The sequence below is a fragment of the Sciurus vulgaris genome (assembly GCF_902686455.1).
Source record: "Sciurus vulgaris genome assembly, chromosome: 9".
NCBI classification, from domain to species: Eukaryota; Metazoa; Chordata; class Mammalia; order Rodentia; family Sciuridae; genus Sciurus; species Sciurus vulgaris.
Genome location: NC_136469.1, coordinates 128,261,934 through 128,275,340, shown reverse-complemented (window position 1 = coordinate 128,275,340; position 13,407 = coordinate 128,261,934). Strand labels below are relative to the sequence as shown.

The 13,407-nt window shown below is 38.4% G+C and overlaps 1 pseudogene across 1 annotated transcript; it reads right to left on the bottom strand.

Moving 5' to 3' along the window:
• Positions 1 to 12,112: 12,112 nt before the first annotated feature.
• LOC306669597 (peptidyl-prolyl cis-trans isomerase-like 4) lies at positions 12,113 to 13,124 on the bottom strand (annotated as a pseudogene). The gene has a single exon. The product of its transcript is annotated as a peptidyl-prolyl cis-trans isomerase-like 4 (transcript).
• Between the last annotated feature and the right edge of the window lie 283 nt (positions 13,125 to 13,407).

The window sequence follows — 13,407 nt, the reverse complement described above, 5'->3', positions numbered from 1 at the left end:
CATATATCAAAGGCAAACCTCCAGTGAGGATACACCTTGATTTCTCATTTAAGCGGGTAGTACACTTTGTTAACGCTGGCAATCCTTGCATTTTCCCAAATCCAATCATACCAGCTTCCCTCTAGGTTTTTAGAGACTTAGCCATCCTGGCAAACTAGCAGTAACCTCTTACTTAAAAACTTGTACATGGTCTGCATCTGCATCTGTCTCAATGCTAAGGCTACTTCTCTGTCTCCCACTGCTATAGAATTCTTGATTTTAAAACTGACTTTTTTTTTTTTTCCAACTACAGCTATAAATCACACTCCATCTTGTCTTTTCTTTTCTCGCCTGGGCTTCCTGTCTGAGTTAGAATGACTTTCGTCTTGTTTCGGTTTTTAGTTTGGACTTCTGGGGTCAGGGACGCATCTGAAGTGCACAGTGGTGTCTAGGGTCTGCGGTGCTCTCTGGAACATCTTCCTGTTAGGGACACACCCACACATTGTCTGATCTGCCAGAAATAATATGAGAAATGAAGGTTCTGGTAACATCTTAAAACTCGACATTCCTTTCTGGGGCAGGGTGTCCTCAATTCTTCACAAGGCCCCTTCTTTCAGGGTCTTAGGAGAAATCCTTGATTTAGTAAGGGGAAGCCACCTGTGTGTGGTAATTATGTTTATTCATTCATTTTCCTTGTACATTTAAGCTATGAAAAATATACAGATGAGTATGGTTGGCATTAGTGCAAAGAACCTAGTTGAGTCTAATCTGTGGTATGTGGCATATTGCTGTCCTTCACACATGACTTTCTCATTATTTAACTGGATTTAAGATAGATATTAAGAAGACCCTAGAGGCTTGTGACCTCATTACTGATGACCTTACATCTATCATCTGTCTTCTGCCCAGTCCCACTCTGCATCTCCTAGGTAATCACAAACCTGAATTTTCTTCCATTGCTTTATTTAAGTACTTTAAAAACTTTTTTCAGCAATGTATGGTTTGGTTGTTTTTGAACCTTGTAAGAAGGGCACCATGTAGTCTTCCGGGATATGATTTTTTTTCACTTAGAATTATGTTACTAAAATGCATTTGTCTGGTTGCCATACAGTAGATCCTCATTTATCTCAGTAGCTACATTATTTAAAGTTGTCGTGAACACTGAATTAACTGATACTGAACTTTTGCTCCAAGGGGAAATTCAGGGTTAGGTTCCCGTGAGCCTCTGCTTACAACATTTTGTCAACCAGTCAATGCATAGCCTAGTTTTATGTCTACTTTTGCTCAAAAATACCTTATTTAATGTGTCATTGACTCATTAGCATTGAACTCAAGACCCACAGGACTCTAACTCACACCTTTAAAAACCTTATGGACACATGTACTTTCTTTGTATGGTGAGGCACAGTCTCAGTGAACTTAGGTGCACTGGACAGCAATTTGGCAATCACTTGGGGGCCACGTTGAGCAATGAATGCAGTAACAAGAAGCACAGATGTGAGAGAAATGGGGCACTAAATAGACCATGGACAGGTCATTTGTTTATGGTATTAGAACTGAAACGAAAAGTCAGAGTCTCCTTGCTCAGTCAAGTCCAGGAATGTCCACATGACAACTCAAATTTTCACCACCTGTATGGCCACAAAGGACCACAGAAGCACCCACCCTGAATATTGATCTGAAATTACAAATAAATCATAGCGAAGAGGGTATTTGCAATTATAGAATCCATAAATGGGGATTTACTATCATTATATTGCACTCATTTTCACTACATTCCTTCATGTAAATATACTCAATTTAAAAAATCACTCTTCTCTATGAACATTTGAGAAATTTAGCTTGAAACTTTTAAAAAACAAATGTTCATTTTTCAATATACATGAGTTTTGCATGTTACTGAAATGATCACACTGGGAAGAAGTGCTATTTTATTATAAATAAAATATCCTGCATTAACAATATCAAGATTCCAACTTCCCTTTTCTATCAAAGATTGTACATATTTAACACTTGACTTTATAACTGAAACAAAGAAACATTAGACGGAGATCAATTTGATTACAGATTTTGAAGACATGTGTATATTATGTCCTAAAAATAAATGGTAGATGCCCTGTGGTAGACCCTAAAAACAGAGACATAAAGGGCACAATTGTTTTCCAGAGGTTTCACATCTAGAGACATGTTAATGGTGACATAAAATTATAAATACCACTGACATTGTGTGGACACTACAAAGCTCAGCGCAAGAAGTGTTGACCTCCGCCTCAAGTCCTGAGACAAAGCTTGCAGAAAGAGGTGATGATGTTGATGTTTGACACATCATGATATGCTAATTAGAATCAGTCCATGTTACTTTCCAATGAAAAATTTGCCTGTGCCTCATTATTGCTTGGATTTGACATACAGGAAGATGAGATTTGGCTTTTACGCATGATCGTTTCCTTGAATTTCATGCAACCCTCTCTGTCCATAGTAAATAAAGGCTTTGGCTGCTGGGAGATGACTTTGGCTGCAGTGGATTTTTAGAAACTAAAATTTATTCACATCTATACTCCCTTAATCTGTCAGTTACAGGTATATTGCATTTGTGCTGTTTCTGAGCCTGATGGTGTCCAATACCACTGGCCACCTTTGTCCAGCCAGTTTCTCTTCACAGGCACACAGACCTGGTTGTGAGACAGTGGCTCTCAAAGTGTATTTCTCAAACAGCAGTACTGGCATCACATGGACCCTCGTTAGAAATGCAAATTCTTGGTCATCAACCCAGACCTGCTGAATCAGAACCTCCTGGCATGGGGACCTGCAGCCCATGATTGCACAGCTACTTTGAGAACCAATGCTAGAAGCAAATCTTTATTGATTTAACTTTCCCTAAGCACCAGGTTTTGTCAGGGCTGTGAATTGATCAAAGGATGTATTCTGACTCCATCTTAATTAAGGAGTTAGGGTAAGAATTAAGAGAGTAACTGATGAGAGGGCTCTGAGTTATAAATCATGAGCAGTAGGGGACAAATACATTACACAGGTTGTAATTGAGAGCACACTCAGAGAAATGAAGAAATATGTCATTGTAGCCAAACCCACACATCTGTACCTCGGCACAGCACTTCCGCGGGTTTCTTTAGATCCCCTCAAATGGATTTATAGGTTGGTTGGACAAGTGTCCATTCTATACAAGACCCAGCCTACCAGTGAGCAACATTTAGCTCACCTGGGAACCTTAAGAATAAAAGGCTCTTGAAGCTTTGTCCTAGGCTTATTGAATCAGGATCTGCTTTTGACAAGACCAGCAGGTTAACAGCATACACGTGAAGTTTTGAGAAACTTTCTTGCGCATAGTACATGGTTCATGGTTCCTTGTCTGGAGCTTCTCAATTTGAATGTATGAAAGAATGAAGGAAAACTGCTGTAAGTCATTTAGCCCTCAGATGTTAGGCAGACATACCTTCTAAGAACAAGTACTTGTCTAGATTCTACTGGGCGTCCACCTTGACTGACTCTTGTTACTTGAACCAATTCACAGCAGTCATAGGAAGGAACTACTATTACTACCTGCATTTTACAGAGAGGATAAATCACTTGTTCAAGATCATTCCATTAGGGTCTAAATCTCACCAGTTTGGCTCCTGACTTGTGCTCCTGAATCTCCTCTGATTCTCAAATGAGCAGAGTGACAATGTCTTGATTCAATTTGTTGGTCTGTTAGGGAGTTCGTTGGTTCCATACTAGCTCAGATCAAACTCTTGGAGAATGAAGCTCACTCTAGACAGGGGCGGTTCATGGATGGAGTTGCAGTCTTGCTCTGTACTCTTCATGGTTTCTTACGAAGGGTTTTCACTAGAGAAACCCTTCTAGCCTCTTGGGCTCCTGAGGTTTCTGACAGGTGATTCTAGGATGAAGAATTGGGCCCCATGAACATTAGCTGCTTCTGGGTTCTCTTGGGATCCCTCAGTCTATAGGGAAATCCAATTGCTCTTAAATATACCTAAAGAAGAAGGCCTACCTCTATTTTTTGATGCCTGTGACTCGCCAGCCTTACCTAGTACTGGAAGTTAAATCTTATAATCATAGAAAATTCATAGATGTGTTGCATCTGATCTGCATCCCCCTATCTACCCATCATCACAAATAACAGATATTTTTCTCTATATCTCTGTCTACCATATTTGACATCTCAGTTGGTTCTGGAATCTGTCAAGGAGGACAGGGGGTTTATTATTTTTCCTCCTTAAAAATAATGTGATATGCACAATGGGGAGCAGACTACCTGTTCAGAATTTTCATAGCAAAAACATTAAGTTATTGTAACAGGTATAAATGGAATCTAATTAAATTGATACTGATAATGAGGCAGCCAAACTTCTGTGAAATCATCCATATATTTTATTCTACTTTGTCCTACCTGCAAATGTCAAGCTCACCTTTGAGATAAGGCCACCTCACCAGAAGTCCCCTCTGTCATGAAACTTTCCCTGATCTCCCCAGGGTCCCTCAGCTGCTCCTCCCCACTAGTGAAATTAGTGAAACCTGTATGATAATACCCCAGACAGAGAAGGCATGAGGACAAGGGCATATATATCTTTTGAAAACACAGATGTGTCCACAAAATAGACCTGTGCTAAATGTTTATTCAATGAATAAATCAATGAATAACTTGAACTTGTAAGGTGAATGTGTTTTCAAATCAAATGTAGATCAGTGCAATCTTTGCACACAGAAAAAATTTTAAAAACCTACAAGTCACTAAAGAAGCCATATTTTCTCTGGGCTGGTGAATAGCTCAACAACCAAATTGAAATACATTTGTGTAACTTTAGAATATATAAAGAAATTATAGTGACTTACTGCCCAGAATTTTGGAATAGTATCAGACTGGTAAATTTAGCCCTTTGGCCAACAAATGCTCTCCCTGGGGAGAGAAGATGTGGTTACAGTAGCAACCACTCAATCTCATCTTGCACTGTACCTTAGTGTAGGTCTTTGGGGAGCTCATTGGAATGGCCAAGTAACAGTGCCTGCACTTGGCCTTCAAGTGCTATGTGGGAAAAGGCCCCTCTGACACACTTTAAAGGGCTGAGCTCCCGTGAGCATTTTGACTCTTTTCTACAGCTCCCCCATCCCGGCCCTATCTGGTTTGCCTTGAACTTGCACAATCAATGAATAAAGGGTTGGTTAAGCAAATCCCCGTATGAATTATCACAAATTTCAAATTGGCAAGGTCTGAATTAATGAGATTTTTTTACCCCACTGTGTTCCATTTTAGCTCTTCCAGATAAAATGTGTTATGGAAAATTTGGAGGTAGTCCAAAAGCTAGCAACTAAAATGATTAAAGGTTTGACTAATATTCCCTCTGAGGAAAGGGTAAAGGAACAGAGTTTATTTAGCCTAGAGAAAAGAAGGCTGAATAAGGAATTAATAGTAGTTCTTCAGTATGTGAAGAAGTGTGTGAGTGACAGGAAGCAAATTCCCTTTCCAGAACCAGAGGAAAGTGCCTCGTGCAGAGAGAGAGCTGTCTTTTATCCTTAGGAGACCTTCCTGGCTATGCATGATCCACAGCCGGGGGCTGCCTTTAGGGACTGCTCCACTGGAGGTTTTATGAAAAGTCTAAACATTTACCTCCTTCGTGAATTCAGGTGAAGTCTCGCCTGGATGCAGGTGAATTAGAGTGAATGTCCTCTCAGTGTCCCTGCTAACCTGGAGATTCCATTCCATGAAAGGTCATCTGGTTGAATTGATTAGGAAGTTAAAATTGCACTCCTGGGATAAGTGACTTTGAAACGGAAGAGAGAACTTCCCATTGTGAGTGGTCAGTTTGAATTTCATCCTGTTGGCAGTCACCCAAAGGTATACCACACTGCCTGCACAGCCAGGGCGGGCTGCGCTCTCTACGGTCATAAGCCTTGTTGGCATTGCCTTGACAGTGTTCTAGCTTGATCTGGAAAAAAAAAAAAAAAAAAAAAAAATGTGTCAAGCTGCACTATGGAACTGCAGCATCTTTTAGACTTACCTCAGGCACTAGGGCAGTGAAGCCTTTAAGATTGAGGAAACAAGATTTTCTAAGTTTTAACCTCTAAACTCCAGAGGCTCCAAAGCAAACACAACAGGATCAGAACAGGCATTCCTAGGATGTGAGTGTCCAGAGATAAAGCTGAGGGATTTGCAGTCTCTATATTGTCATCAGAAACACAGGGCAGTTGCCACCTCAAGACCCTGAGGACCTACCCTAGTAAACTGCCTCTCAAACGCATAACTGATTTCTCACCCAACCCTGAGCTGCTTTGCTCAGTAATCATTCTTGCGCATAGCTTCTCCTTTGTGTTCTCACTGCAAAGCTCTCAATTTCAGCTAGACTCTTGACGTAACCCTCTCACCAGTCTGCTCATCTTGTCTATTCCTCTCCCCAAGAACCAGACTGTCTGAATTGCAGATTTAATTGTACCATGTACTGCTTAAGGACACTCAGTTTGTTCTCCTACATTCCAAAATAAAATTCAGACTCCATCACAGTAAGGCATGAGGGATGTGAATCTTCTTACTGCCTGTTCAAATCTCCTCTCCAAAATTCTCCCTTAATTTGGTCCGATGAACCATCTCCAGCTCCTTCAACTAATAATGGTTGGTCAAGTCTCTGTGCTTTGACTCCTTTTACTCTGCGTGACCAAAATGTCTGTGGATCCCTACTGCTGGCTGCTTACTTCATATACATAATCCGTCTTCAGGAAGATTTCCTAAGCCCCTCAGTGCTAACGCTATGTACTTCTATGTTTTCCTGACATAGAGCTATTTTAGTGGCCATTTTCTGGTTTTTGTCTACTCAGCATCCATGCCTTGTTTTTCTGATTTTCTCTCCCTATGATGTGCGTTTGTGGGTAGTTTGCCAGCCAGGGCATCCTGCTCTCTCCCTTCCAAGTGGTGGGTTGAGGTAAGGCTGGGCCAATTGAGATCTTGAACGGGGAGACACCAGGGTGGAGAATGGTTGGTGCTGATGAACACTGGCCCTGGCAAAACCACTGATGGATTCCTGCCTTTTATCATGGAGCTCCTGTGGCCCCTGTCCTTCTGGAAGCCCTAGTTACTTCAGTTTCCCTTCAGTACTTTGAAGAACCCCATAGCTCTCAAATAAATTTCCTTTAGAATTAAATTAGCTAGAGTTGGCTTCTATTGATTACACTCCCTCAAATCCTAACAGATGCAACTCTTCTAGGACTTATCTATTTATTTGTGCGACTCACATAACAGAATGTCTTCTCTTTAAGTGAAGGGAGCAGGCATTAAACATTCCCTTTGGCTCATCATCCTATATGATGTTCACCTTATAAAAGATGCTCATCAAAAAGCAAATAAGTGATTTACATTACTGGATGAACATGGACAAAGAGCAATAATTAATACCAACCCAGAGCAAGGACACTAATGGCACATAAAAATAACTTTGTCCTTAGCTCTATTCTGGTTTACAGTATTTATCCATGATTAGTATGAAGATCCAGATGGCATATATATCACATTTTGCAATTGGCATTAACAGGGAAGGATAGAAGATATATTAAATGACCAAATCAGTCCCTAACAGATGTAGACAGGCTAAAAGTATGAGCTACATTTTTAACATCTTTATTGAGATATAATTTACATACCAAAAAAATTCATCCATTTAAAGTATTGAATTTACAGGTTTGGGTAAAATCACAAAGTTGTGAAGTCTTCACCATAATCTAATCTAATTTTAGAACATTCCATCATTCCTAAACAAAACCCCATACTCATCTGTAGTCACATCCCATTCCTCATCACTATACCTAGGTTTAGTAAGTTCCAGATTTTTTTCTCTGGATTCATAGGTTTGCCTTTGCCAGACATTCCCATGTATATGAAATCAGCCAATATGTAGCACACGCCTAGAATGTTTGTAAGATTCACCCAGCCATAGCATGTACCTGCCCTTCAGTTCATCTTAGTGCTGAGTAAAAGTCTACCATGTGGCTATATTTCATTTTGGAGATTCGCTCATCAGCTGATGGATGTATGAGTTACTTCACTTTGGGGCAGTTATTAATAATATTGCTATCCAGGTTCATGTGCACATTTTATGTGGATATGTGTTTTTCTTTCTCTTTAGTGTATGCTAGAGGTGAAATTGTGGGCCATATGATATCTCTTCATTTAAGGATTTGGAAACAATGCCTTTATTTTCTAAATTTGCTGCACAATTTCACTTTTTCTCCAAGAATGCTTTAGGGTTCCATTGTCTTCACATCCCTGTCAATACCTTATCATCTGTCTTTTTGATAGGAGTCATCCATGGATATGTACTATGTCTTATGGACGTGATATAAATTTCTTCAATGATTGATGATTAAGTGATTGATGGTTAAGTGTCTTTTATTATGCTTATTAGCCATTCCTGTATTTGCTTTAGAGAAAACTTTTCAAATCTTTCACCAACTTTTAAATTAGCTGCTCTTTTGTAATTAAATTATATGAATATATATATGTAATTTGAACATGAATAAATGCTCTTCCTTGGCTATAAGATTTGAAATTTTTTTTTTTTCACCTTCCTCACGGCATCATTCACAGTACTTTCAAGTTTTCTCAATTTTTTTTCACTTGTGCTTTTGGTTTTATGTTAAGAAGACTTTAGCTAATCTAAGGTTATAAGGATTTATGTTTGTTTTCCTTAAGTTTTATAGGCTTAGGTCTCATGTTTAGGTCAATGATCCATTTTGAGTTAATTTTTGTACCTGGTGTGAAGTAGATGTTCACCTTCATTATGTTGCATGTAGATATATAGTCACTCACCCCATTTGTTAAAACACTATTCTCCCGCCTTTTAATTTTCTTGCTAGCGTGGTCAAATACCAATCAACTGAAAGTTTTCTGTCTGTATTTCTGGACTCTTAATTCTATTTCTTTAATCTATGTGTCTCTTGCAGTGGTTTTGATATAAGTTTGGTGTGTCCCCAAAAGTTCATGTGCTGGAAATTTGATTCCCAGTGTAATGATGTTGAAAGCTGGTGGAAATTTTAAGAGCTGTGGCTTGGGGGGCATCATCTTCAGAAGAGATTAATGTAATCAGGAACCCTGGTTTGTTTCCAAGAAAGTAGATTGTTACAGAAGAGTGAGCCTGGCCTCTGAATTGCTCTGCCTTCCTGTCTTTCCAGGTTCCCTTCCTGCTTCTCTGCCATTTTGTGTTGTAGCCACAGGGGACCTCAAGAGAGAACAAACAGCTGGAGTCATCGATCATGAACTTTCAACTTCCAAAAATGTGAGTCAAATAGCTTCCTTTTCTTTTTAAGTACCGGGCCACAGGTATAGCAGCAGAAAATGGATGAATACGTCTACTTACATGCTAGACCACATTATCTTGACTCAAGTTCTGCACTAAGATATGAAATTGGGATGTCTTTGTCCTCCAACTTTATTCTTCTTCCAGATTGATTTGGCCTTCCTGGATCCTTCACATTTCCATGTGAAGATCTCTATCAAATTTGGGAAACCAGAGTTCTGAAAAGTAGTCACGTTACACAAGAATAAAGTATCTATCAACAAAGCCACAAAAATATTAATTAACTAAATTCTTAAAGTGATCATTTCTTTTACCTTTTTGACAGCACCAAGTTTCAGAGTCATCTCTTTACTTGCCAATGGTGCATTATTGTCATCACCATCAAACACTAATGTTTCTAACTATTGATAGAGCTGTTGACTCACTGTTCTGATGCTAGCCAACTTGAAAGAATAATAACAATAAATTTTAATTTATTAGAGCAACAGGAAAGTTTTCCAGTTCTGAAAGAATAGAGACCATGCACTATCTCTCTTTATAGAACCAGCATTTAGGAGCTAGTATTTAGAACTCTCAAGCTTCTGCATTCCCAGGCAAACCCTGAAGTATCAAAAGGCTGGTTTACAAGACCTCTCAAATGACTTTCATCTACCATATGCCCACTGGTTATTGTAAAACCTCTAAGAATTTTTCTAAGACCCTTCCCAGCTCTTCACCAACCATTTTTGAAAAGGCCCAGGAAATGTCTTGCAGATGGCCACTGGCACTACCTTCTTGGTTAGTATCATCTGTGATTTCATATGATCCAGCTCTAGCACTGTGGAGAAGTGTTGGAGGATTCAAGTGTATAATCACTGGAAAAGGACCGCATAGTCCTGGTGACAATTTCATTATTTCAACCACACTCTACTGTTTTCCCAAAGTCATCATGCCACATTCTATTGAAAGCTTTTTCTACTCCTCCAGGTCAGAAACAAACAAACAAAAAATTGCAAGATCCTCCAGTCTGAGAGGGAGGTGGGGTATGAAAAATGGTGAAATGAGACAGACATCATCACCCTATGTACATGTATGATTACATGAATGGTATCAATCTACATTATGCACAGCCATAGAAACAAAATTATGTACCCCATTTGTGTACAATGAATCAAAATGCAGTCCATAAAAAATAAATAATTTAAAAAATAATAATTAAAAAATTGCAAGATCTCACTTATATGTGGATTTTGAAAAAGAGTCAAACATGCAGAAGTAGAGAAAGAATAAAGCAGTGGTTATGGTGGGGAGGTGGAGAAAGTGAGGAGTTAGTCAGAGAATCAAAGAACAGACAAGGAGGATGAACAAGTCCAGAGGTCTAATGCACAACATGGGGACTGTCTTCTCAGTATCCTCAGGTATTTACTGTCACTGCTTACCTAGACCACAAATTTGACTGAATTATGTACATATTCCTGATTTCATGTATATTTGATGTGCATATATATGTACATATGTTGTGTTCTCTAGGCATTGTTTCTCTTCTCACCTGAGAACTTCCTACAAGAATATTCTCAAAGAGGGTTATGAAGACTTAAAATAACTTTATCTATTTATATTTAAATAATTCCCTAGCTTATTAAGTTTTTTAAGTTTGAAGTTCTTGTTTTTTAGTGGTTTGAGAATATTACACCACTAGTTCTTCTTGTATTGATGGGAGGAAGCTTAATATTAAATGATGTGCTTATTTTTCCTCTGGAAAATTTTAACATATTATTTTTGCCATTTTTATTCTTAGCATTCACCATAAATTGTTTAGGTATAGATTTATCTTATCTAACTGTTCAGCACCAAAAAATACATTTCAATTTGGAATCTTCCATTATTCTCTAATCTAGTAAATTCTCAGCCTTTATTTCTTAAAATATGTTTTTTTCATCTCCATTTATGTTGTTTCTTATCATAAAAAGTTAAGACTTCTAATATTAATCCTAATATATCCTAACTCTTATTTTATAGTTTTCTCTCTCCCTCTTCCTTCTAGTTGTCTTGTGGTAGCATCCCTAAACCTTATATTCTAGGTCAGTGATTATTTTACCTAGGTTAATTTTTCTTTTTTCTCTTTTTTTGTACCATTCATACATAATTCAAAACAATACAAAATTCATGTTTATTTTGGGGTACATACATATGTTGTAAAACTACATCAAAAATCAAGAGAAGGACAAACACAAAACTCAATAATAATTACTTGAGAGGGATAGAGCATGTATGTTAAATGTAGGCAATATTCTATTTCTTATGCTGGATGAGGGGTATACAGCTACTTATATTTATTATTCCTTATACCTTATATATACATGTTCATGTATTTTAATGATATGAAAGATTTAATTTTTTAATAAGATAAAAATTGTGAAAGATAAAAATGAATTAGGCCACTTCTGTGTAACAATAAAATTAAGTGTAAAAAAAAGAATGCACAGAAAATGTTCAACTCTCTAGCTTTCGGTGCCCCATGCCATCAGTATTAATCTAAAAGGGCCATAATCCCAGAATGAAAATGAACACAGTCTTTAACTGCTTTCACACACATCTGAACATCTGCTTTCTTGGTATTCTAAGTCAAGAAATGTGTCAGCCGCTCATTTCTGATTCTTCATCTTTCATCTCTGCTTAGAGTTTTCTTTGCCTTTGAATTTCTTTGGACTTCTACTCGGTCCCTCTTTTTCCTCCTTTCTCTTTCATAAGGATCTGTCTGGTACGTGGATCTGTGACTGGTACTGTAGTGGCCATCCCTTTCTGGAGATCGGCTCTGACTTCAGTCCTGAGGTTGGTCTCTCTTTTCACTCCTTTGTTTTTCTTCATAGTGACCAAACCCCATTTCCCTGTAGATATCCTTTTCCTTTCCATTTAACCTTTGCAACAGACTGGCTAAAATCCACATATATTCTTCTGTCATTGATAAGTACGTTATCCATTTTGAAGAATGGTTCCTCACAATCTTCTTCCTTTTCAAACTCAGTAAAGGCACAGCAGAGGGACTCTCCTGTCTTCCAATCCCAAATAACTTCACAACTACTTATTGGCCCAAATCTTGAGAATATTATTCCAGATCCTCATCTGTGGTCACTGGATTCAATTTACATAAAACAGCACATTTTCTGGAGGTTTAATGTCTTTATTGGTAGGTCTCCCACCATCTCTAAAAGAATAGCTTGAGCTGTGGCCTCTTTTTCTGCCTTTATTTCTTCTACTTCTTCAGTTGATCTTCCTTTGAAATCATCAATTTCTTCATCTGCTCCTATTTGACCACTATTTAATTGTTCCTTTGTGGGTTCTGGTGATCAATCAGGAATTATTAAATCAGGAGGGTCATTAAATGTATCATCTAAAATCATTGTGTGATTTATCCTGATATCTTGATATGGTACAAAATCCTTGTCAACAAAGGTCTCATTAATTATCTTAACTATGCCCATGCCTTCTGTCACTTCACCAAACACTGAATGAACACCATCAAGGTAATCTAGATTTTCTCCTGTAGTAATAAGAAACTGAGATCAGTGCTGATCACTGCCACTGTTCACTGTGGACACTGCCTTTCTTCTCGTGCTTAGTTCTTTGCATATTTTCTGCTTCAAAAAAACTTGCTTGATCACCATACAGTTGACCAAAAATAGATTCTCCTTCTCAGTCAGTCCCTGTAGGATCACCAGTTTATATGATAAAATCCCTCTGTACATTGTAAGACAATAATTGTAATATTTTGTTTTGCACTACTTCAGGAAATTCAAGTGTACACGGCTACTCCTCCATGTACAAGTCAATGAGGACGTCACCCAAAGTGGTCTCCAGCAGAACAACCATGGCGCCGGCTCCTCCCCAGCAACAGCTATTTATTCTTACTGTGGATTTTAACGTTTTAATTCACATTTTTATTTCTTGTGTCTTTCAAGTCATTTCTGTAACATTGTGGTCCTCCATCTTTCCTTCCAGAACACACCCTTCTGTCTTGATCCTGCTTCCTATTGCTGCTCCCTTCACCCCTCTGACTCCCATAACCTGAACTCCCCAGTGTCCAACCCTGAAAGGGCAGTGTGCTCTTTCCACCCTGGTCATCTCTTGCTCATTTGATTGGTCAAATCATCTG